The sequence below is a fragment of the Patella vulgata genome, chromosome 7, assembly GCF_932274485.2.
Source record: "Patella vulgata chromosome 7, xgPatVulg1.2, whole genome shotgun sequence".
NCBI classification, from domain to species: domain Eukaryota; kingdom Metazoa; phylum Mollusca; class Gastropoda; family Patellidae; genus Patella; species Patella vulgata.
In genome coordinates, this window is record NC_065885.2 from 30,419,115 (window position 1) to 30,444,740 (window position 25,626).

A 25,626-nucleotide genomic window follows, 5' to 3' on the forward strand; every position below is an offset into this window, starting at 1 on the left:
AGATCGTAACAAATGATCTTACTATAATAGATGAGATTTTATTGCACATTGGCTAGATTATGTATCTCCTATCTATGATAATTCATAGTTATTGTATATGAATGTGGTGTATTAATTTAGCTCAAGGCCAATGTAATACACACTTTCCCTTGTGTGCAATATGTGTATATTACACTTCAGATAGTTATATACCTACATGTATAGTATATATTATACATGTCATTGATAAACACTAGACCCTATAAGTAAATATCCGGTTAATGTTATCATGTATGGATACTGGATAAAGAGTTCAGATAATCTTTTGGAGTGCATTGGAAATTTCCTTTTTGTTAACTTTTCTTAGTGTTTGTGGATGATTATATATTTATGTATTGAAATGGGATTGGTTTTAACGTCCTACTGTTCTGCTCCGAACTGGGCTAATGAAGACAGGCATACACCATACAGTGTGCTATGAGAGACATTTTGCCCGGACAGCGGCACTACAGCCTACTCTTATATTGAAACTCTCAATGGATCTTTAACATGCACGCTAATGTGTACACGGGACCTCATTTTTTTGTCTCATCCGAACGACTAGACAGCTGTTCTTGTCAGGCCCTCCGTCCATATTTATGTATACACTCTTACTCCTACCTAGGACTAGGTTTGGTAGATGATATAGATATACCCTAGTTCAAATATGTTTATTCAAGAAAATTTACATTTTTATACCTTAAATTCTTTCTGAGGGTCTTAAATGAGAAATTAGGGTTTTGAAGGTTTTCACTGGTTGGTAAAAAAAAAAAAGATTCGTGATTTGTCATGATTTAAATAAACAGTTATCATACATGTATATTGGGGGTGATCAAATACCATCTTTCAGAATATTTGGGATAATTATTTCAAGCCATCACTAACTTTTAGACATTTTAACTTTCAATTTACTTGTATGAACTTTCTTGTGGTTTTCATTTTTAAATGAGGTTCAGAGACTCTTAAGTTTAGCTGGTGATTGTTATGATACATGTAGCTTAAAGATACATTATGTAAGATTTAGATAAAAAGCTAGCCATTCTTGCTATAATAGTTCGAAAATAGATAATATAAAATGAATAATTTGAAAATTTCATTGAAATTACTCAATCTGATTAAAACACAGATTCAATTTCGTTTTGTTTCTATAGTTCAAAATTTCGATTTTACTTGTCTTTACTACACTTGGATCTGGAAGCGTTGTTATTTAACTCGTGTTCTGCTTGAAATAAGGGGTCAGCCAATCAAATGGTCTGTCAAATCAAGCGTTTGACCTTTTTTGCGCGGAACTGTGGGTAGACATTAGCGGCAATAGAAATAAAAAAAAAGCAAAAGTAGATAAAAAATACATGGCGGTCGCTAATTGGTTAATCGAATGACTGACGTATTCGGGTCAAATGTCGCTTGCTTGGTACCTGACGTCATAGAACGTGAACTCCCAATATAACTTGTTAGATCTACATGTAGTGTAGACCATCGAAAGTATAAAAAAACGAAACGAAATATAGATCTATATTTTAATTAGATTGTCAAATTACTCTACTGCGAACGAAGATATTAGCCTTTGAAGGTTTGACAAGACATGTGCAATAATTTCAACCACCATACTGGTTGTTCGAAGCTAAGTCTCGCCATTTTTTAGCTTAAATCAAAATATGGCTGAACTGTTCTAATGTATTTAATATTGGAGAAATCCGATGCCATCAAGAGTTGATTATGACCTGGATAAGTTAATTAATGTCTAATTAAAAATTTAGAAAACATTTCAGGCCTAAAGTAAGACCTGCAATGGGCAGATTTAGCTCTTGCATAATGTATGTTTAACTTTGTCTGGATGCAAAGATGGGAGGAATAAACTAGTTTAAAAGCCCCGTCTTGCTTACCTGACTTCCTGGCATATCTTTGCATTCTTAAATAGTTGGCTTAAATTTGTCAGCTTTAGCTATCTTAGGGCATGTATTTTTCATTACTTTTTGTGAAAATATGTGATTTTATGTAGAATATGTGTGCAAAATTAATTACCTATATAACCCATGATTGTGGCTGTCAATATTTTTAAACTATAAAATGAAATGAAATGGGGTTTAACATCCTACTGTTCTGCTTTTTAAACTTACATGGTATGGTCATCTGAACATCACAATTCTCTTATAACCAGGGTACCGGTATGTACATGTATGTAATATGCTATTCTTCCCTTCTTCTCACATATTACATTATTAGGGATACATGTAATAGCAAATCATCATACAGTCTACACAATGAACTGTAGCATTCCAAATGTTTTTTGTCTCATTGATTATCTATTATCTTTGATAATGGAGACTCTGTCTTAATATTATCATTTACATTTAGATAATTTCTATGAAAAGTTTGTTTACGAGGCTGATCATGATTATAATATTTTTTCTCTTATTATTGATCACAGGAAACCATAAATTAAAATTATTATTACATGTAGGTGGCATTAAGCTTATCTTTGGCACAACATATTGAACATATCTTTTAATTAAAACTTTATATAATAATGATAGGATTAAATGGTATTATAGAATAATTATAGTAAACAATTTCTGACAGTTATGAGACTGGTAGGATCCGATATTGTCTTTAGTAAAATGATTTATTATCATTATGAAATAACATCGATTTATATACTGATGACTACACAGAAGATGAATTTATCATGTAACAATTGAGTTTGCTGTTTGCGACCATTTTCATAGCTGTTTTCATGTTACATTTTGGAATTCAAGAAGACAACCTAAAAAAAATGGAAGAGAATGTCTATTTCAAAAACCCTAACACTGAATTCTGCTGCATAGTTCATCACCAGGCCATTAATAAAGATAAAAAAATGGTGTTTATAATGTAGGTCTGTGTATTTACAAATTCTGTTCTTTCATAGGAAATAAATTCAGAGTGTGTAAAATATATTGATTTATTAGTTAATATTATATAAGTACTAACGGTAAGTGAATGAATTCAAAGTGAATGAAATCTTGACAAGTTCACCACATAATGATTTACATATGATGATTGGTTAGTTAAGAATTCTATCTATTTCCTGTTAAAACAGACGGGAGAAAATGAGATTAGTGAGATGATATGGTAAATCAGGTTGATCCTCAGTTGATCCATACATGTGTGTAATAAGAATTTACATTGATTAAAGACAGCTTATTTTATACAAACTCTACAATATGTATAAATGATGTATCAATATTGATACATGGTTATATATGTAAACGACATATTCATGGCTAAATACTTGGCACAGACAGAATAGTCAGAATTTATACATAGACTGAATAAAATTGAATTTGGTATTTTTGCATTAAAAAGATAATACATTGTTCCCTCTTACTCAAATCTGGTAGTACTGTATATCAAAAAAATTTCCATTCAAATTTCCGTAAGCTTATATATTTTTATAAATCATGCAGGCATACATCCAATTTGAAAAAAAAAGCATCATCGTTAAAACCTAAATGTATTAACAAAAATAAATGAGTTCATGAAGAGTAGACTGTTTTTACAAAATCATTAGACAACTTGGGTGTAAAATTGCTAAGCCAACCTGTTACTTTGTAGGTCAGTATTGTGTGTTATATGAATCAACTCAAATATTTACAAAGACTACCTATATCATCTCTTTAACTGACTTTCACAAAGCTCTACAAGTGTAAATATGTTTTGTTTATTTATGAGTGTTATCTATAGGGAAATACCTATGTAGTACACAAGTTAACATTAGCTAGGAAATCTACTGTAGTCATGATTAACACTAACTTTGTTAAACTCTTACTCATTTCCTATGAAGAGAAAAAAGAACCTTGTCATTAAAACTGCTAGAGGTTTCTATATGCCTATCATTATAATGTCTAATTTTCTCTGGCAGTGTCAGTCAATCGTGTTCTCACTTTGAAGTGTATGCTTAATAGATTTGCAATATGTCCTATCTCATACTAACCATAGACCTTGCCACTGAGAATTGGAGAAAAAGCAAGGTTTGACAGATTTCGTTGTTGGACAAGTAGATTGGGTATCAGTCAATGGAAACACTAGTTTTGTCATGATACTGTACTAATTTAATTGGTTTTTTACTTTTTTCCCTGGCAGAGCAGAAATCAAATCTTCAACAGAATTTACCACAGTGATTGACGACACAAACGAGTCACTAACTGAGTGACCTGTTGATTCAAGCCAGTCTAAAAATGCTGTTTTGGAGCATTTCCATTAACAGTTCTGAAACTAAACTTAGACCTGTTCTCGTTCGTCTTGAGAAAATTTCTATATAATTTTGTTTGGAATTTCTGGTTACTAAACCACCTTGTTTCGTATTTTGTGAGTGGAAATACATGTACTAGCAGTTCTTTATTTTAGCCTATTTCAGTGTTATAATTAATAAGATTACTTAAAGATACATTATGTAAGATTTAGATAAAGAGCTAGCCATTCTTGTTATAATAGTTCAAAAACAGATAATGTAAAATGAATAATTTGAAAATTTCATTCAAATTACTTTATTGCGAGCAAAAATATTAGGCTTTGAAAGTTTGACGAGATATGTGCAATAATTTCAACCACCGTACTGGTTGTTCGAAGCTAAGTCTCGCTTCTCCATTTTGAAATTAAATCAAAATATGACTGTTTCAAATCGTTCTAATCTATTTAATATCTGAGAAATCCGATGCCATCAAGAGTTGATTATGGCCTGGATCAGTTATTTAATGTTTAATTAATAATTTAGAAAACATTTCAGGCCCACAGAAAGACCTGCAATAGGCAGATTTAGCTCTTGCATAATGTATGTTTAAAGCACTTTTGTAAACTATAATATTGAACCAAAAAAGATAAATCTCTATCATCATGGAATATCAGTCTAAAATGGATCAATTCTGTTCGGTGTTTACAAAGATCCCCAACATGTAAATTATAAGCCAGTGACACCTATAAGTTTTGGGTTAAATGTTTTGATGGGCCACTTTGGATGTGATTTAATTCAAGCCTGGAGTTTATCTACATGTACCATTAATATTTGAGTTTTGTTTTTTTAATTACATGTTACATAAGTTAGAGTACATTTCAACATTTAAACTGTGAAAAATTTGGAATTATTTTAAAAGTATATTTTCATAATTTCAAATATTTGTAACAACGTTATGTGAAGAGATAATGTTGAATAAGTTGAATTAGGGTAAATGTGAAAAGTAGACAACTATAGGTATAATAAATTTGTGTCAGTAAAAATAACATTTACAATCTGATGTGGAGAACTGTCGTGCTTGAGTGACATTCATGTACTTGTATTGTGGGTTAACATCCTATACATAGTCACATACAAGACTAATTACATGCACATATCACTGCTCTCCTGAAAACATTTCCCGTTTCTATATAGCAATATTGTCCTTGGTTCACTGTTTCATTAAATCAACTCCCATTGTCAGTGATTTTGGACTCTTTATCTTTAAAAGATACATAAAGCCCAGCAGAGTTATTAAAAGATGAGACCAACGGTGTAGTCTGTACTTAAAGAACTACATAGCATCTTATCCTAGATCAAGTAGCTACCATTCATGACTTGATTTAAGTGATCTCAAAATATGAATAATCTCAGCCATGGAGGTACACGTACATGTAATAAAATTCATAGGAGACACCATCATCTTGCCATTACACTTTGATCGTAAAGTGTATTCAGGGTTTCATGATATTGTTGGCATGTAAACTTTTCTACTTCTAAATCTAACTATAAAATTTATTTGTTTGTATAAGGCTTAACAGGACTTTGACTGTGAAAGAGTTGAATTTTATATGGGGATTCAGGTTTTCCATAACTGATGAGCACAGAAACAACAAAGCCTGACATATTTGAAGATGCAACCTTTCATAAATTTTACAGTAGATTATCAACAACAAAAAAAAACTTCTTTTAGAAAACTATTTATGATATACACAACCATTCTACAAACTACATGTTGATAAACCTTTTTTTTAAATTTTATCCTAGGAAATGAAGAAGCTACTGAATTTCTACATTTCTGATCTATTTTAAAAAAATGTTCTTTGTTTTTATTATTGTGATGAATAAGTTTATCAAATTACAACTATTTCCAATAATCACTTCAAGAGTCATTGCCCTTGATTATGTCCTAGGGTCTTCTCAATGGACTTGTGAAATTTTATAGTAGAAAATTTTTACTTTTTCCTTACCAAAAGATAAATTATAGTGCAACTGTGTTTTTGAACTACTTTTTGACTTACAAACTGCTGTATGTATCATTTTACATGTACTCTTGATATCTTATAATATAATGCCCTGTCCACTGGGGTTTAGATGCCAAATGGTTAAAGACATTTAGTTGTGGCTTGTCATTAACAGGCTTTTCACTTTACTGATCTCTTCGCTTATAGCCTCCAGATTCTCTGGTTTTCTCCCACAGTTAAAGACTTTGACTGCATGACATTCACCAAATAAAATTTTTAGATGTTAGTCCCAAAACAATTTGTTATGTTGGGTTTTTTTAAACACTATTTATTATGTTGAGTGGACATTAAACCTTACATCTTGCTGATACTTTTAGATTACTGTACATAATTATTGAGTTCAAACTGATAAATTTATAAGCTTGTACAGTATATACATGTATAAAATGTAATATGTGTATTATTATTAATAGTATAATATTGTCAAACTTAAAAAATACAAAATATCTCTGTTCATTGATTTCATTTATCTACATGCATATTGTTTATTTTTAGAATCAAAATAACCTATTATTCTATGTGTTTCAATGATTCTGCTGTTATTTTAGAGGCGCATATTGATTCTATTGTTGTAAAGGGTTGATTAATACTGTGAGGTGTGGTTGCAGTTATCAGAAAAATGTTTATGCTATCTAGAATAATGTTACCGGTAACAAAAACTCATCTCTGTGTTGACAAGAGCAAACTCAAAATGAAATTTCTAAGATAACCTTATGTCAAAATATTGTTTACTTGATTATTAAGCTTATCTGAGATGTTCATGTACTTCGGTTGTTCAACAATTTGAGCAATATATTGAAGTCCTGTTATTGTGGTTATTATAAATATGTGTCGTGGATCCGGCAAACGTTGTTTCTTATTTTCCACTAAATCTGCTCGTGACAAGTGTAGTAGGGTATGCTTCCACTTTCCAGTGTACATGATATCTCTTAGCATTGTGCTTATTATATGTAAGCCGTATTGTGTACGGTAAGCAGAGATAAGCAATCCGATTGGTTGATGCTTTGGGGCACGATGACTTTGGTTATAAAGAAGTGAGAGCGATGAAACTCTGAATATTGATTCTTTATATCATTACCTTGACTAAGTTCGATGGTGAGAATTTTCTGCTTAGGCTAAGCAGTGATAAGTAATTTGATTGGTTAAAACTTTGGAACATAACAACTCTGCTTTTAATTGAGGTAGATTGTTTAAACTTGATGTAGATATTCATTAGGTGAATGTCTTGACTGAGTTCAATGATTAACATTTCTCGCTAAAGCTAAGCAGAGTTTATCGATTTCATTGGTCAATGCTTTGGGAGAACATAATCTTGATTCTATCTGATAGAGAGTGTTGAAAGTTAGTGTATAGTTGATAATCAGATTAATTGCTTGATACTTTTGAAAAAAATAAATGTGCAATTAATTAATATGTGTCATGTATTTATTTTGGGATTTCGGCAGGGGACATCAGCCTCACTGTTGGCTTGGTTTGTTTTTTTTATTTCAGCACCTAAGTCAATGAGCCAATTTATCAAATTACAATAATGCTCGAATGATGTTGTGAGCTTAGTAATTTGTTATCTAATACTTTATAATTACAGATGTCACTATTAGCAGTGTCCTTGATACCAATTCAATGTGAAATTTACATAAATTTTATCTCAACTCAAAATGAAGCCGATTGAGCAATGATGATAAAAAATTTGCATATAATCATGATGTAATGAATTACAAATTTGAATAAAACATGATTAAATGTGTAACAGCATGAAAAGTAGGCTACATCATGTTTATTGAATTTATCTTTTAATATATCCCGACGGTCATATTTCTGTCATCATATGAAAATGAAGCATTTTAAATTCCCCTAATAAGCCTCTAATAAATATGAAAAATAAAATGATAAGCCTATCATGTTCATATTCACCAGCCTTCTAAATTACTATTTACAACACCTTAGAAATGGTTTGTCACAGTAAATTGGGTAATGAAACAAGGCAGGAAATGTATCATATTATATCATATCCTCTGTAATTTGCAAAATCATTCTTGAATCTTTCGTTTTTCTTTCCTTATAAATAGTAATTATAGTATCTAGTTTCCACACTTTTAATTTGTTACACTGTAATGGGTTAATTGGTAAATAGTGGGTTTTTTTTAACAGATTTTAATTTTTGATAGAAAATACTCCAAGCAAAAGGAATCCAAATCCAAGACTTGCAACAGAAGATGAACTGAATTTTCAGACACAGCTTTTAAAGTCCAAAACACTGCTACTCTAGAGACATAGGAATAATTGGAATATGGAGATTAGTCATTGATTCTTTTTAAGTCTGAAAGGTGACAGAGTATGGATGATAATATTGCAGTTTGGTTATGGACAGAAAATATACAAAGTGCAATTTATAAAATAAAATGATAAACTGTGTCTGATATCATTATCTGAATTATGGTATAGGACCTTAGATATACTTCACTGGTATTATGGTTGTCATCAAATTTCATTTCTGGATAGCAATTTGTCTTGGTGCTAAATAATTCAATGAGGGGATGTCTAAAGACTGTAGACAGTTAATGGAAGGGTAGCTTATGTCTGATCTCTGTCATGTCCGCAGCAAACTGAAAATATCTGCCTTCTTTAGCCTTGTATTAACTCGAGTGGATATGCAATCACTCCAATCGGTAGGTGATTGGGTTATTCAGTCATGTGCAATCCATTTTGCCAACCACTGACCAGACGGCCTCCCCACTTGAAAATGTCAGACACTGTACAGATTTTCTAGGATTTGGTACCAAAAGTTAAGAAGAGATAATAGATGTATCTGGAACTGTTTTCTATTTTCACAGTCCACTTGATTATCTGTTGTTGCCTTAGATAACATCATCAGTTTGCTTTAAACATGTTAGTACAGACAGTACTCTCATATTGGCCAGTCTTGACTGATTGGCAGTGTAATTGAACAACTGAAGAACTTAACTGTCATGCTATAGAATTAGAAATTCAAAAAGGATTTAAGCCCAAAATACAATGAATACAGTTTAAGTTATGGTTTTTATGCATAAAAATAAACACAAAATTTAATACAAAATTGGAATAATACTAGAACTTGTCATTCTTGTCATTAACTGAAATTTTATTATCTCAAAGTATTATTTCAATTTTATTCCTCTGTATAACCTTTCAAATGTTTAATCAAATCTAACTTTACCCATACCTCATATACTTTAGTATATTTAAATATTCAGCGGTTTTGTAAACTATTCATTTAAAGATTTTGAAAACTGCAAAATTAAACAAATCTGAATATTCTAGATGTAATTGATAAACAAATTATCTGATAGCAATATACCATAATAAATATGTCAATGGAATTTTAGATCAGTGGAAATTGAACAACTTCAATATCAGATTTTATTTTTTTGATTCTTAAGAAAATAAATCACATCTCATTGTCCTGATTTCTGATTATAACATATTCTTTTATATTACTGTGATCTCTGTACATCAAAGACAAGATATTGTTGCTCTTCTTTATACTTGTTTTCTTTAATCATCATATGATTAGACATATAGCCTTCAACTAATACCAAACATACAGGTATTGTTCATTATTGATCTATAAAGTCAAGTCAAATCAAGATCATGTTATTGCTTAATTCTCTTAGCTTGAACCTATTTACTTTTGTAAATAATATTTTGATCCTACAATGTATATATACTGATGTCCAAAAGAAAGTATACACACTAAGAGTATGAGTAAGTTTTGTTTAGATTAAAAACATTTGATAAAGCATTACTGAGTTTGTCTCTTGCGTCCAAACTCAACATTTCTAAGCAAAATAGAAATGTGAAACAAATTGACATTCAACCCAAATACCATATACCATGGAAAAACGACTTTGGTTGATGCAGCACAAAATGCACAGTTTATACTTTCTTTTGGACATTAGTATAGATCATTATTCATCTAATTAAAAGAATGATTAATTCTAAGACCCAAATCATGGTCCAGCTGTAATAAAGCTTGATTTAAGCTTATTTTCCTCTCTCTCTAAGTAATCCTGTGAACAATGACAACAGTCATGAAATCTCTTTGCAAGAAAAAGACAAGCAATGAATTGATAAATTGAGAATACTTAATTAAAACTTTCTTTGGGATTGTCAGATTTATTGAAAATTCATCATCCTGTAATTAAGAGTTGAAGAGTTTTTTAGGTAGGCAATCAAAGGTATTTCACCTCCAGAATGTTTGGTGCCGTACTATAAGTGCCCTGATGTGACTGAGTACAAGCTATATGGTAGTTTTAAGTCAATATAATATATCGCCCTCGTAAGATTCTCATTATATCTAATTCTTATATCATACACTTGTAGCACACAGTTATTGATTTATAATGAACAAGTTAAATACAGATGATTTTATAATAATAATAACAGTCAAAGCTTTTTATTAGAATGAATAAACACTTCAGACAGAAATGGAAAAGTGCTGTTCAGTAAATTTCCTTTCGATGTTGCGCTAAAGATAAAATTCTAAGAATAAACTTTGACTCCCAATTAAAGTGTATTTCTTTATTTTTTACTGAATCCAGTTTTATAATGAGACTTCTACAGTTTCACAAATAATTAATTTAGCACCTTTCTGGTTCATGACTGCACCTAGATGAACAATAATTGTGCCCACACCTGTGTTTGTAAGAGCTCCGTAAAGATTACTTATGAATTGACATATTGATTGAAACCCTGAAGAAGTATCATTACTTGCACCAAGACAATGTATTATCAGGTATATGTTCCAGATTTTCTACACTTTCTAAATTTGAACCTGCCCATTTGAATATTGCTTTTTGTTTTAGTTCTTAATAATATAATTACACCATAAGCACTCTAGTTTAGGGTTTGTGTAAAAAGCTGATCTGTCCTTCGTCCTTCTGCAGAATGGAGGGCAGTCAGACAGCAAGACTTTTTAGAATTACGTAATAGTTCTAAGTAGTTGTAACCCAAAACTAAAATTGGACAAACAATTCTTACTATTTATACAGTAGTGACATTGAAAATGGTCCAAATTTATCACAAAGTCTGTGCTACCATTTATTTTGATTCCTTAGTATCCAAAGTTTATGTCTGTAGGCACTTTCAACATCAGAAATAATCGATATCTGTATCGAAAAGTATAGCACATGTGTAACTTTCAATTAATATTCTGTTTTCCTTTTTATGATGTCACGATCTTAATCAAGTGCATCATGTCTGACTTGCCTGTAATACCTTCATCAATCGGCCTGTAGTGTAAAAATGGAATTGATGCATGACAAATACTTCCATTAAGTGACAATTATCAACAGGCACATTGATTAAGCAATCTGTTACTACATGTAAAAGTTTTAATACCAAACGGTGGCTGACAAATTGAAGGTTAACCCTAATTAAACACCATATATTTATTTTCACTGTTATAAATTTAAGTGGTTAGAATAACCATTTGTTGTGTAGGCTTAATGTATAATGCATGTACACATTCTACTCTTAACTGTCAAATAGCAAACTATAGAATTTAAGAGCATTGAGATCATTTTTTTTTTCATTGAATTTATCGAAATGGATGACAAAATTCCAATTTAATGAGAAGATTACCAAGTGTGATCGAAAGATATTTGTAGCTCTTTCAATCCCAAAAGCATTTCCAAAGAATATTTGTTTCTCATTCTATTCAGTTTATTAGATTTTCATTTAAAACCATTATCTCTGTTTTTGTTCAGTTTTCCCATTAGATTTGAATTTAAGTTGTCAATAAATCTTAACAGATTACATAGTAAAAAGCATGATTGTTATTTTTGTACTTAATAGAATGCCGTTTAGTTATTGATGAACTCTATATCGATATGTTAGCTATAATCAGTATATGTGCTTACATGCCATTCGGGGGTGTAGAAGTTCCCCTTGACAATGGCATTCTTGTCTACTTTTATTCCATTTGCTGTGGTGTTCTGCAATGCAGCATAATATTAATACAAAATCAACGAAACAGCATATGTCGCGAGTGTAAATCCTACCATTGGGCAAAAAGGTAGTTATGATATGATATTTTGAAAACTTAAAAAATGAAAATAAAATAAAACAAAGTATACCAGGACTGCATTCAGTAGAGAATAGGATCATCTTCAGATGGGTAGATGACAATTTGATTAAACCACATGTAGCAGACATTTATCCTTGCATGCAACTGTTTTGTGTATCCTTTTAGCTATCTACACATCTGTTCATGTATATTTAACCATTAATAATTTTGTTCTGTAAAAATATTAGAAAGTTAATTGAGAATTGATGTGTACTGGTATATAGTTAGTGTTATATTGATTAATGATATAAAAATGATAGATATGATATGTAATATGGTAAGTATATAGGTCAGTTAATATAAACTATGAATAGAATATAATTGTCTTCCTCCCGCACTATGTGTACATTATATAGGTTTGTAAAACTTCTTTCAGTATTAAATTGATTCATGATAATCTCATTATAACTGTGCATAATTGTCAGTGTTCTGTTCTTCTTCATGGGCAGTTCAAGATGAGAGGGAACAGGGGTTTGATTCTCTTTAAATTGCATGATTGTTACATATTGATGTGTCATTTACATTTTCCGCCAAAATATCAAATATCGTGACTATAATTGGTAACCAAAATAGTTCAAACAATGGACATGTATTCTGACCATAGTGATCGAGATAAACAAAGAATAATGTTGGAGAGAATTGCATATAACAGAGATTAAATTGCTGAAAATTCCAGATAGGTATTATATTTAACAAACAGGAATTGAACCCATAACTGTGCAATAGTTTTGGCTCCATGTTTGATAATACAGATGAAAAATTGAATAGACCTGTGACTTCTAATAAGGGGTTAAAGGGTATCAAATGTCCTGTTCCCAAACTTGTGTTCAAGGCTACACTAATACAGTTACCATAACTGAAATCAGCAATATTCTTATAGTTATAATAGACTAATATACAAATATAGACCAACAGATTGTATACAATAAAAAGTTGTTGTTTTTTTTTACTAAAATACATATTTTGACTAAAATACAAAATGCATATTTTGACCAAAATGCATATCGAACATCCCGATGCAACTAACAAACAATAGGCAGATTTAGCTCTTGCATAATGCCTGTTTAAGTAGTCATGAAAATTCCCTCGGGTGGCTGCTGAACACAGATTCTATTGTAGGTCAAAAAATTATTAAAATGAATCGGCTTTAATGTAAATTAAGGATAGCTCACATTATACTTCTACTGATTTCCATCCACTATTATTTTCTTAAACAGGTTTGTCAATGACTGAAGGATAATTCATTTGTAACCACAAGAAGATGGTATCTAAACTAGATCTTAATTTAAAAAGTGCTTTCTTCAGGGAACCATTTGACATTCATGTACTTTGTTTTCTAAGTTGGTATTTTTGTTATGTACATGTATTTATTTCTGTTGTGATCTTAAATTCCACTTTTGTTGTGATATTACTTTAGTTTTTGAGTTTATTTAATGTTTTAAGTGGTTTTATATCTACCCTGTAAAGCACCTCCGAACAAGTAAGTTAAAGGAGGGCTATATACATTTTCTAATAATATTAATGACGTATATTGTGAACCCTCAAACAACAAAAATTAAAATCTGATCTGTTTGAAATTGTCTTTTAAATGCCCCCAATTATATGTACCTACAAAAGAATAAATATGCTACAACCTTTGTCGACCTCCCGGAAGATTTAACTGCTGTGGGTATATGTTTCGTGTCCTGGCAACCTATCTTTGTCATAAATGAGGCCAAAGATAATATACCTATAAAGAGAAATGGGATAAGATAAATTATTTTAGATGAATTAATATAAGTTTCCAGATGTACTTTGTTTTTAACACAAAGATCAATCTGATATTATACAGTTGAGTGAGCTGGTGAAATATCATGTTTTATATCAGCTGTCACATCTATTGCCCTCTCATAGACACATGTCAATCATCAAACACTATTATCAGTAGGAATACACACACAGTATTTAGTAATTGGTAGAAATTAAATATTACAATTAGTAATAGGACTGTATTACAATTAATAATAATAGGACTGTATTACAATTAATAATAATAGGACTGTATTACAATTAATAATAGGACTGTTTATAGTTAGATAATTACATTAAAATACTTTAACAATTGTATAAACAGAATTAGCATTACCAGTGCTATTTCCTCTGGTTACTTTAAACTGGGCATACATAGGTGATTTTTTTTTTTACTTTGCAAATTTCAAGCAACCAGAGATTCTGTTGAAACCACAGCTACATGTATGTGTGTGCAATTTTTAGGCGACAGTTCAAGGATTGAAACCTCTGATCTGGGGATCAGTCTAAAAGGTGGCTCCCAGTTTGTAAGAGACCCCATGATATTGTAGCTAGTGCTGATGGGTGAAGCAATTCATGTACTACAGAGAAACAAGCTATTGTCTGTTGCCGAATATAAAAATGATCTTTTGTTGCAGATACCCTGTCCAAAAATAAGCTTTTATAATTTGACTGAACTAGTGGAGATCTGTAGATATTTTGATAGAACTTACTGTAATAAAAGTGTAAATGTAAAATATTATACATACCGTAACTCAAAAGACTGTAGTGTTCATCCAGACTATTTGCGAAACCACAGAAGGTCAGAGGTTATAGTTTATTACCAAAACTTATATCCCATTTGTAACTACCAATTTCCCGAAAAGGGGATAAAATGCTTACATGTATGTACTGATCTTGTTGAAATCTGGAATGGTAAGACAATTTGTTCCAATGTTCAAGATTAGTAAGTTTGGGTAATAAACCCTTCCAAAAGACAGGTAGCAAACTGTTTTTTAAAACGGTTTACAGTATTTACCCTACCTTTAAGTTCATTCAACAAAGTGATACTCCAGCTTAATTTAATGATCGCAGACATTTTTAAACCAACATAATCAAAGCATCTAAATGACATACACTGTAAAAAATACAACTTTAGTAATGATTTATTGATTTACACATTTTATTAAGAGGCTTTTAGAATATATTTAATATGTCAATGACTACTTTAGTTACATGGAAAATGGTATATTTTTGTATGAAAGTAATAGGAAATAGACTTTTAGAATATATTTGATATGTCAATAACTACTTTCGTTACATGACAAATGGTATATTTCTGTATGAAAGTACATTGTACTAGAAAAAAAGGCTTTTAGAATATATTTTATATGTCAATGGCAGCTTTTATAGTTACATAAAAAAAATGTTATTTCTGTGTGAAAGTACTGTTACTACATTTAAGTACATGTACTAGAGTAACTTTTAGAAATCAGAGGTATTTATTAATTTGAGTCAAGTATATACATGTAGGTTTCTGTAGTACACCTTTAATTGCAGATTTTGATGTTCGCTTGTAAGCCATTGATGATAAATGAAGCATTCCATAACTAGGTACAATATAAGTAATTTCTGGTAAAAAACATATGGATACCATAATATACAATGTTTGTTTATTATAATAAAAAAATCAGTGATCCGTTCAGTGCCTTGAATAGATTCAGATTACCGATATAAAATATTTATAGACCTGTGGTGAAAATAGCCTTAACCTATGCTGAGTGTTTCAAGAGTTCACATAAGAAATTCTGTGTAAGATGAATGTTCAGATTATTCACCTTTAATTCAGGTTTTATATTACAGAGATAAAATTACACTACAACAACCATCTCTTTATAAACTTCTTATAAACACTGGAAATACCATAAAGAACACCGTTTATATTTTCTTTTTAAAAAAAAGAGTTAATAAGAAATGAGATTGTCCTTTATCTGTCTACAACGAGTCTTTACAAATTTGAAACAAATAAAAATTCACTAGTTATTCACTAATGAAAATATTAGATTGCATTCCTGTAGTTTTCAACTTTAAAAGAATTCGGTGATTTATTACTTTGAAGAATGTGTCGTATTATTCTTTATCTAGATTGTTCATATTCATATGATAGTTTGATTGAGCCTGCTTTGCTAATAATAAGAATTTACAAAAAAGAATTTAAATTGTATATCAGGCACATTTTGAGGAATACTGTTTTTGCCTGGCAAATTGCTACATGTATGTTTATTCTTTATAGTAAAAGAAAATCCCTCTTTATATTATGCACACCATATTTCATACTGCATCTTGATTGGTATATTTGCAAAACCATCATTTCTTTCTTTTATATTTCAGTGTTTGATTGATATTTTTGTGGGGAATGAGGGGTGTGTGGTCCAATTGTTTTTCTTAAAAAGAAAGAAAACCCTCCACAGACACTTGAATGGATTTTATACATTTATTTAAACTGAAGTATTAAAATAATACTCTTTGTGGCAAATATATATTTATTCATTCTGTTCACCTGTTTGAAACAAGTTCAACTCCCAGACAATACAACCAGATTTCAATTACCTTTCTTTGCCAGGGTTAGAAATACAAGTATTTGACACCACAAACGTTTGATCAAATGTCAATCTCATTGACTATCTTGACCACTATTGAATAGTTACTTTATATTTTTGACTGGACAATGGAGCTGTCATTATTTACCCTACATTTCACTTCATCATATTGAACCATTTGATACAGCAAGATCACATAGCACATTAACGACCGTTTCCCTTTACTCTAATCCTGCCACAATACAATTTTATTAAACGCTTGTTTTATGCCTCAATGAATCCTTTTTGATGGACTTAAAAGGTGTTGAGGGGGTTCTAAAACTTTGAAACCCTTTACTTTCCAATTAATGTTCTGTATGGGTATTCTGTTTAATGATACCGAAGTATTAAAGGTTTGTGTTTTGATTGAGCTTTATACGAGCGTACAGATTAACCACAACAGATTGAATTGAGTCTTCTGGGAGACGTTTACATGCAATAGTTGTTTACCTGTAATCTTCCTTGATAAGTTTGTGATTGTCTGTAACTGTTAAACTAAAAGTAATATGATTGATTTTATAACCATTAGTGTTTTATCTAGTACTATCTTTGTTACTTGTAGCGTCATATAGATTTAAATACTATTTGATTTATCAATTGATGGTTGTATACTAAGTATTGATGTAAGCCAATTGTCATGGATTAAATCAGACACTTAAATCCGTCGTCCACAATTTCTTGTGAACACTCTACAGACTACATTTATTATCTGATTGTTTTGAAATTGATATATGTTTTTTGCATTAGTGAGATTAAGAAGCCTATTGAATTTCAATAATTTCCGTTAATTTCTTCTGGAGATATGGCCCTTGTTTCACTTCATTGCACCTTGTGAACGCTCTAACGACTAAAGATATCAACCGATCTGTTTGAAATTGATATGCATCATTTAAATTAGTGAAACGAAGAATCCTATTGAATTTCAGCAATTTCCGTTGATTACGCCGTGAGTTATGGCCCTTGTGAATGCTCTAATAACAAAAGTTATTATCCGATCTGTATGAAATTTATATGCATCATTTAAATTAGTAAAACAAAGAAGCCTATTGAATTTCAGCAATTTCCGTTAATTACATCTAGAGTTATGGCCCTTGTTTCACTTTGTTGAATCTTGTGAATGCTCTAATGACAACAGTTATCATCCGATCTGTTTGAAATTGATATGCATCATTTAGATTAGTGCAACCTAGAAGCCTATTGAATTTCAGTAATTTCCGTTAATTACACCATGAGTTATAGCCCTTGATTTTCTTTGTTGAACCTTGTGAACTTTCGAACGACAAAAGTTATCATCCAATCTGTATGAAATTTATATGCGTTATTTGAATTAGTAAAACGAAAAAACCTGTCGAATTTCAACAATTTCTGTACATTACTTCCAGAGTTATTTCCCTTGTTTTAGTTTTTAGAACCTTGTGAACCCTCAAACGGCGAAAATTATAATGTCATCTGTATGAAATTGTCTATTAAATGCCCCTAATTACCTTGAAAAGAATAAATATGGGACAACCCTTGTCGATCGCTCGAACGATTTAGCAGCTGTGGGCGTATGTTTTATTGCCTGGCAACCTATCTTTAATTTTATTAAATGGATGCAGAAAAAAATACTTTCAAAGTATACTTAGTATTTTCAACTAAAATGGTCGGTGTAGGAATTACAATGTTGATCAACCAGCTTTGTGTCTTTTCTCAAGAATTATAGACAGTGTAAGTTTCGTATGTTTATTGAATAGGAAGAAACTGTATAGTTTCTCAGTTACACAAGACAAACAAACATCAACTAATTTATGTAATGGGTACTTTTATTTACAGAGAAACTAAATACATGTAGTCCTGCATGGGTCTTAATCTACAATTATAATCACTGTACTTTTATGAGAACAGGAACGACTGATGTTGATTTTAAAGATGGGTTCCCACATACAAACTGGGTGATTTAATGGCATATGTGGGCTAAAAACATATTCAAACTAATTAATTTGTCATAACTTTGTTTCAAATCCTTCTCAAACATTGTAATTGCAAAGGAATGTCCTGCTATAAAAATTCGATCAAACCAGGTCATGTTTACGTCACGTGACTTACCTCTCTTGGAAGTCAGAGGAGAATTCATTGCATACATAAGACGATGTTGTCTTTAATCGCTTACTATTTATTACAAATATCAAATCCTAATTAAATTCTCGGATTATCCACTACCCGCGTCTTTTTCCTTCATTTTTATCTCAGAAAGTGTTATACGTCTAACTCTTCATAAAGTTTATCAACTTGTACATCAAGCGCTCAATGTTCGCGTGTGACCTTTGACATCATGCATTCAAAAATTCCTAATCGTCGTGCTGTTGATTAGGGGAACCCTTACATTTTTGTCCCGTATATGCTCCATGAGTGTTTTTCGGGGAATCCAGTATTTTTCTAGTAAGATTGGATATCTCTACTTTCCATATATATCAAAATTACCATACTTTTATTGGAAATAACCACCCGATAAATACTTTTCTGGGAACCCATCTTTAATATACATTATAAAAAAACAGTTATTAATAACACCCATTATACTTCATGGTCTTGTAGTACTTGTCAGGACATGGATGTGATAAAATTCAATAAGTTTAACCTATTTACATTATCTGTACCAAACCATTCTTGGGGTTGTCATGTGTGGCACTGTTCACAGAAAAATTAAATTAATCTGGCAAAAGTCAAGGAAAGGTCCATCCATTTCTTGTGAACACTCGGCTCACTACATTTATCATCTTTTTAAAATTTATATATGTTATTATTTACATTGGTTAGATGAAGAAGCCTATTTCATTTCAACAATTTGATTACTTCTAGAGTTATGGCCTATGTTTCACTTTGTAGAAGCCTGTGAACGCTTAAACAACAATAACATTGATATCTTTGACTTGTAAATGCTCCCATTACCTGCAAAGGAATAAATATGTGACAACCATTGTTGACTGCCCAGACAATTTAGCTGCTGTGGGCGTATGTTTCATTGCCTGGCAACCTATTTTTGTAGTGTAAATAGAATGCTGCAGTCCAGAGTGGTATCCTGTTACAGTGACAGAAGTTATCTGTATTGATGACAATTGAAGGCAAAATACCTTTAACATAAACACATTTGACCTGAATCTAGGTTGTTATTATGTAATGAATAATTATGTACATAAATAGAGAAAAAATGTAAGCAGCATCTTTCTATAATAAATAAATTTCCTGTGCATAAAAATATCTCTTTGTGAAAGATCTGAACTTTATTGTAAGACATTTGCCTTCTTGGGTAATCATATCCATTAGCATATTATTGCAAAGCAAAAGTTAAACATTTTATTTTACTGTCAGAATTTTTCAAAGAGTTAGGGAATATAATATATTGTGTCAATTTCTTGAGAATACTTCCGCAATCTGCATTTACATGTTTAAATATCATCCAATCTTTTTAAAATGTATATTTATTGTTTATATTAGCAAGACAAAGACACAGCTTTTGAATTTGAATGAGTTATTGTCTTAGGAACACTCCAATGAGTTATTGTCTTGTGAGCACTCTAACACTTATTTTCAGATTTGTTTAAAATTTATTTGTATTATTCAAATTAGTGAAACAAAGAATCTGATGGGTTATGAACCTTGCCCACTCTGTGATATCTTCTAAATGCTTTAACAACAACAATTATTGTCTAAACCTTTTGAAATTTATATGCATTATTCAAATTACTAAAATTATTATGATTATTATGCAGTTATATAGCACTCCTTTCATGATAAACATGTTCAGATGCGCTTTACAATAATAATAACACAATGGATAAAATCACAATATCAATATAGAATATAGATAGGGTTTTAAAAATATGTTGTTCATGTAAATATATGAATAGACATATAAATAAAAACAGAGATATTTAATGGTGTAGATAGAGTTATAACGTGTAAAATAAAAAAACGTATGAATGTCAAAAATTTCTATTGATTATATCCACGGTTATGGCCCCTTCTTCACTTCATAAAATCTTGTGTGGGCTCTAGAAAACAGACCTTGTTGTCCAATCTGCTTGAAATTTTTGTGTATTGTTGAAATTAGAGTACACTTTGGCAGTGTCGGCATCCTAATTCCTGTCTTTGTATTATATTAGATTCTTCTCTGTTTCGATTCCATTCCAATTTATTTTATGTCATCTTTCAAGCTTGATTGATTAAATTGAAACCTGTTTACTTAAGTTTTACCCTTCTCACAGCAAATTGAATAAAAAAATATCCAAATTTTTATGCTCAGATAGAATTGTCAATTTTGTTTTCTTTTCTATTTCTCCACTTAAATGTTACCTCTTGATCTTTCCTGCTGTCATAAAAAATGGTTTTCGGTTGCTTAATTGAATTGAACGGACAATTTGTACAAGATATCATGTCATTATTTTTGTATGGTCTAACATCTTTATGCTGCAAGGCATATCTTTGAAACTGTCTATTAACATTGGTTCTTCAGTTTTAAGAAGCAGATTATTGTTTTAGAATATTCCGAATGTTTTAGAATCATTTGATTATGTTTGCTTCTTTTTGATGGTAGAAAAATGCGAAAGGAATGCTTTTCGTTAGCTTATAAAGGTCAGTCGACATAAAATACATTACTGTGCGAACCTTGCTATTTTATAAAGGGATTTCTTCGATTATGAACAAACTATTTAACTTTGGTTATTATAAACTTACCTGTGTGTTTAAAATCAACTCCGGTTAAATAAAATCCATTGCACAATTAAATATCCCAACGAATAAAAAAGTTTTCTCTTGAAAAATTTGACGTGTTTACTTATGTTTTCTACTAAGTGGGAGACAACATGGCTTTCGTCACGTGTTGGACGAAACCATTAAAATTGTTGTGGGGGTGTTTAGTTTTGACAGCGAGTTTGACAACCACGTGTTGCTATGAAAATAAACCGCGACGAAAATTTTTAACTAAAGGCAATTACATAGAAGATATATATTGAAACCATTGATGGTCAGTCTTCTAAATTTTATTCACAATGAAAATATCAATGATTGCATGGATACTCGTAAAAATAAAGTCGTATTTAAACTAACCTTCCGTATCTTCTTTATACATGTATTATAAATAATTTAAAGAAACAACATGAAGCTCACGACCAAAGTTTCCGAGTGCATCGTTAACTTAATATCATTCTTTCGAGGAAATGATAACTGTTTCAGCAACATATACAAGCGTGTTGCAGCAGCCCTGAAGGTGCCAATTCTGTGGGTGTATAATGCCAAAAAACCTATAAGACCTCGTAAGAAGCGTACATTTACTTCCAAATTCGACAGTTTTGACCGCAGCGTAATTAGGGAAACTATCCACAGTCTGTATAGAAAGGGCCAATAGTTAAAACAAAATTATATTATTTCAAAAGAAAATGTATAAACTTTGCAGGGATTTTACTATAATGTAAAACGATGGTACCGTAATAAAATACGTGTAAAGAGATATGGGTCGAACCCCCAAATTCAATACCAAGACGAGGCTAAATGTACCGTAAAACGTTTCAATGTAGCATGCTGTCACCCCTTTATACGAAATGATATCTCCCGAAGAGTGACGTAACCGGCTTCCATTTTTGTATTGCCCTATGTCAAAAGTTTGTTTGAGTTCAATTTTTCAAGAGAGAACTTTTTTATTCGTTGGGATATTTAATTGTGCAATGGATTTTATTTAACCGGAGTTGATTTCAAACACACAGGTGAGTTTATAATAACCAAAGTTAAATAGTTTGTTCATAATCGAAGAAATCCATTTATAAAATAGCAAGGTTCACACAGTAGATCCCAAGCTTCAATTGCTTATAGAGAGAAATGGGGTTAAACGTCCATTCGACAAAAAATAGTTATTTTTGTACTTACATACATGTATGGTAGGCTACAATTCACTGTGGTTCTTCCGCTTCTTAAAAATGACAGCCTTGATCAGGATGTGCTCAAGAATTTCCGCCCAGTGTCCAATCTTCCTTTTCTATCCAAGGTTCTAGAGAAGGCTGTAAGCATAAGGTTAAAGGAACATTTGGCTACAAATTCATTACTTGATAAATTTCAATCTGCCTATCGCCAAAATCATAGTACCGAAACTGCCTTACTCAGTGGTTAATGATTTGCGTGGAGCTGTTGATAGTGGTAACATTGCCTCACTAGTAATGCTGGACCTGTCGGCAGCATTTGACACTATAGATCACAAGAGACTTCTCGAAAATCTATCCAAATGCTGTGGGGTTGTAGACATGCCCATAAACTGGTTTAGATCGTATCTACAAGATCGGACCCAGTCAGTTCTAATCGGTGATGAGTTATCAGACAAAACTTCCTTGAACTGTGGTGTCCCCCAGGGATCGGTGCTCGGTCCTGTTCTCTTTGTGCTCTACACCAGCCAACTAGCCTCTATAATTGAAAATCACATTCTTTCGCACCATTCGTATGCTGATGATACGCAAGTCATAGATATTTTTCCACCAGAGAGTAAAACAGATTCCTTTCTTAAAACAGAAAAATGCACACAGCAAATTAAAACCTGGATGACCTCAAGCATGCTTAAACTAAATGATGATAAAATGATCTGGGTACAAGACATAATCTACAGAAACTTGATTCCTCAACATTAATTATTGCTGACTCAGAAATAATAACTCAAGATAGGGTTAAAAATCTTGGTGTCTTTTTAGATTCAAGGCTAACAATGGAAGCTCATGTAACCAATCTGTGCAAAATCTGTTATTTTCATCTGAAATCCATCAGTAATATCAGACACCTGTTAACAAAAGATGCTACTCACACACTTGTCCGATCTTTAGTGTTTTCATGATTGGATTACTGTAATAGTATCCTTATCGGTCTAAACCAAAATCTACTCTCTAAACTTTAAGTTATCCAAAACAATGCTGCCAGGATAGTTAGTCAATCATCCCGACGATCTCACATTAAACCCATATTGAAGGAACTACACTAGTTACCAATTCACTCCTGAATTGACTACAAACTTCTTTGTATTGTTTATAGTGTAGCATATAGTCCTGCATATAGTCCTGCATATCTATCAGAGCTAATAAACCATTACGTACAATCTACAAACTTTCGGTTCTAGAACATTCCAGTACAGTGGACCCTTTTTGTGGAATTCCTTACCCCATCATCTTTAAACAGCTCTATCACTTGAATATTTTAAAACAAAATTAAAAACTCATCTATTTACCACTGCGTTTTAGTTGGGAGTGGATCAGGATTTGTCTGTAAATAGTGACCATAGAGTACATAGTACGCGCCTAGAGCATGCATTTGTGGATGGATTGGCGCTTTACAAATATACATTATTATTATTATTAATAAAAAACACACAGAACAAAACTGAACGGGCGTCAATAACTGGCTGCCTGACGATTAATGACTGTCTGCTCGAATGACAGGTTGCACGCGAACAACAGTTTCTGAGATAAAAAAGAAAATGGAAAAAGTCGTGGGCAGGGGATAATCAAAGAATTTGGTTAGGCTTCGATATTTATGATAAATGGCCAGCAATTAAAGACAACGTCCTCTTTTATATGCAATGAATTCTCGTCCAGCTTCGCACCTGTTACTAGGTACTGCGACAGCCAAGTCATGTGACACAAACATGACTTCATTTATTAGATTTTTTATAGCTTGGGTTTTTCCTCATAAATACAATGTTTTGAGAAGGATTTGATGCAAAATTTAGATAGATTAATTAGTTTGAATATGTTTTAGTCCAAATCTATATATATATTTGTGACTGTCATTTGTCTGTCTGTCTGTCTGTTCGGGGTTGGCGGCTACACTAGGTCTGCCCCGAGTCTGAAATTTGGGGTATAGGGGTAGCTCGGACCGGGGAGTAACATAGGCCAGGTGGCGTTAGTCTACCACTTCCGGTTACGGAGTTATGACCCCCGAGCGAAGCTGGGTATCTGTCTGTTTGGGAGTTGGCTTCTACACTAGGTCTGCCCCGAGTCTGAAATTTGGGATATAGGGGTACCTCGGACATGGGAGTAACATAGGCTAGGTGGCGTTAGTCTACCACTTCCGGTTTCGGAGTTATGATCCCCGAGCGAAGCCGGTCTGTTCGGGGTTGGCGGCTACACTAGGTCTGCCTCGAATCTGAAATGTGGGGTATAGGGGTTGCTCGGACTGGGGAGTAACATAGGCCAGGTGGCGTTAGTCTACCACTTCCGGTTTCGGAGTTATGAGCGAAGCGGGGTTGGCGGCTACACTAGGTCTTCCCCGAGTCTGAAATTCGGGGTAAAGGGGTAGCTCCGACCAGGGAGTAACATAGGCCAGATGGCGTTAGTCTACCACTTCCGGTTTCGGAGTTATGACCCCCGAGCGAAGCCGGGTATCCTGCTAGTATATCATAAAATCATTCAGTTTGTACTTGGGAAGGTATCTTTAATAGACTAAACTATAAACAGAAACAATGTAATAGCTTTCTGATGCATGTTCATGTTTTATAAAACCCATATATTTCTCATAAGCCCCCAAAATAACATTATTAAATCCATATTATAAGTGAAAGTACATATAGTAGAAAAATAAACATGTTATTTTAGATGTTTGCATTATGTAGGATTTTATTGTTCAGAGGATATAGGGGTACAATGCAGAAATTCAATACCATGGCAGAAGTCAATACAATTCAAGTTTTTTCTCCATCATGGCCACAAGTACTAACATTTTAAAATCATGTTTGAAGGTCTAAGGATCTGTGTAGGATGTTAGAGCAGTATTTCAAATTGATAACTTTGGGGGTAAAGTGGAAAGGAATTGGATTTACAG

The 25,626-nt window shown here is 31.9% G+C and overlaps 1 protein-coding gene across 1 annotated transcript in view; it reads left to right on the forward strand.

Moving 5' to 3' along the window:
• Positions 1 to 25,626, forward strand: part of LOC126826885 (ribitol-5-phosphate xylosyltransferase 1) — a 129,179-nt gene that overhangs the window by 824 nt on the left and 102,729 nt on the right. The gene's annotated exons all lie outside the window — the stretch shown is intronic.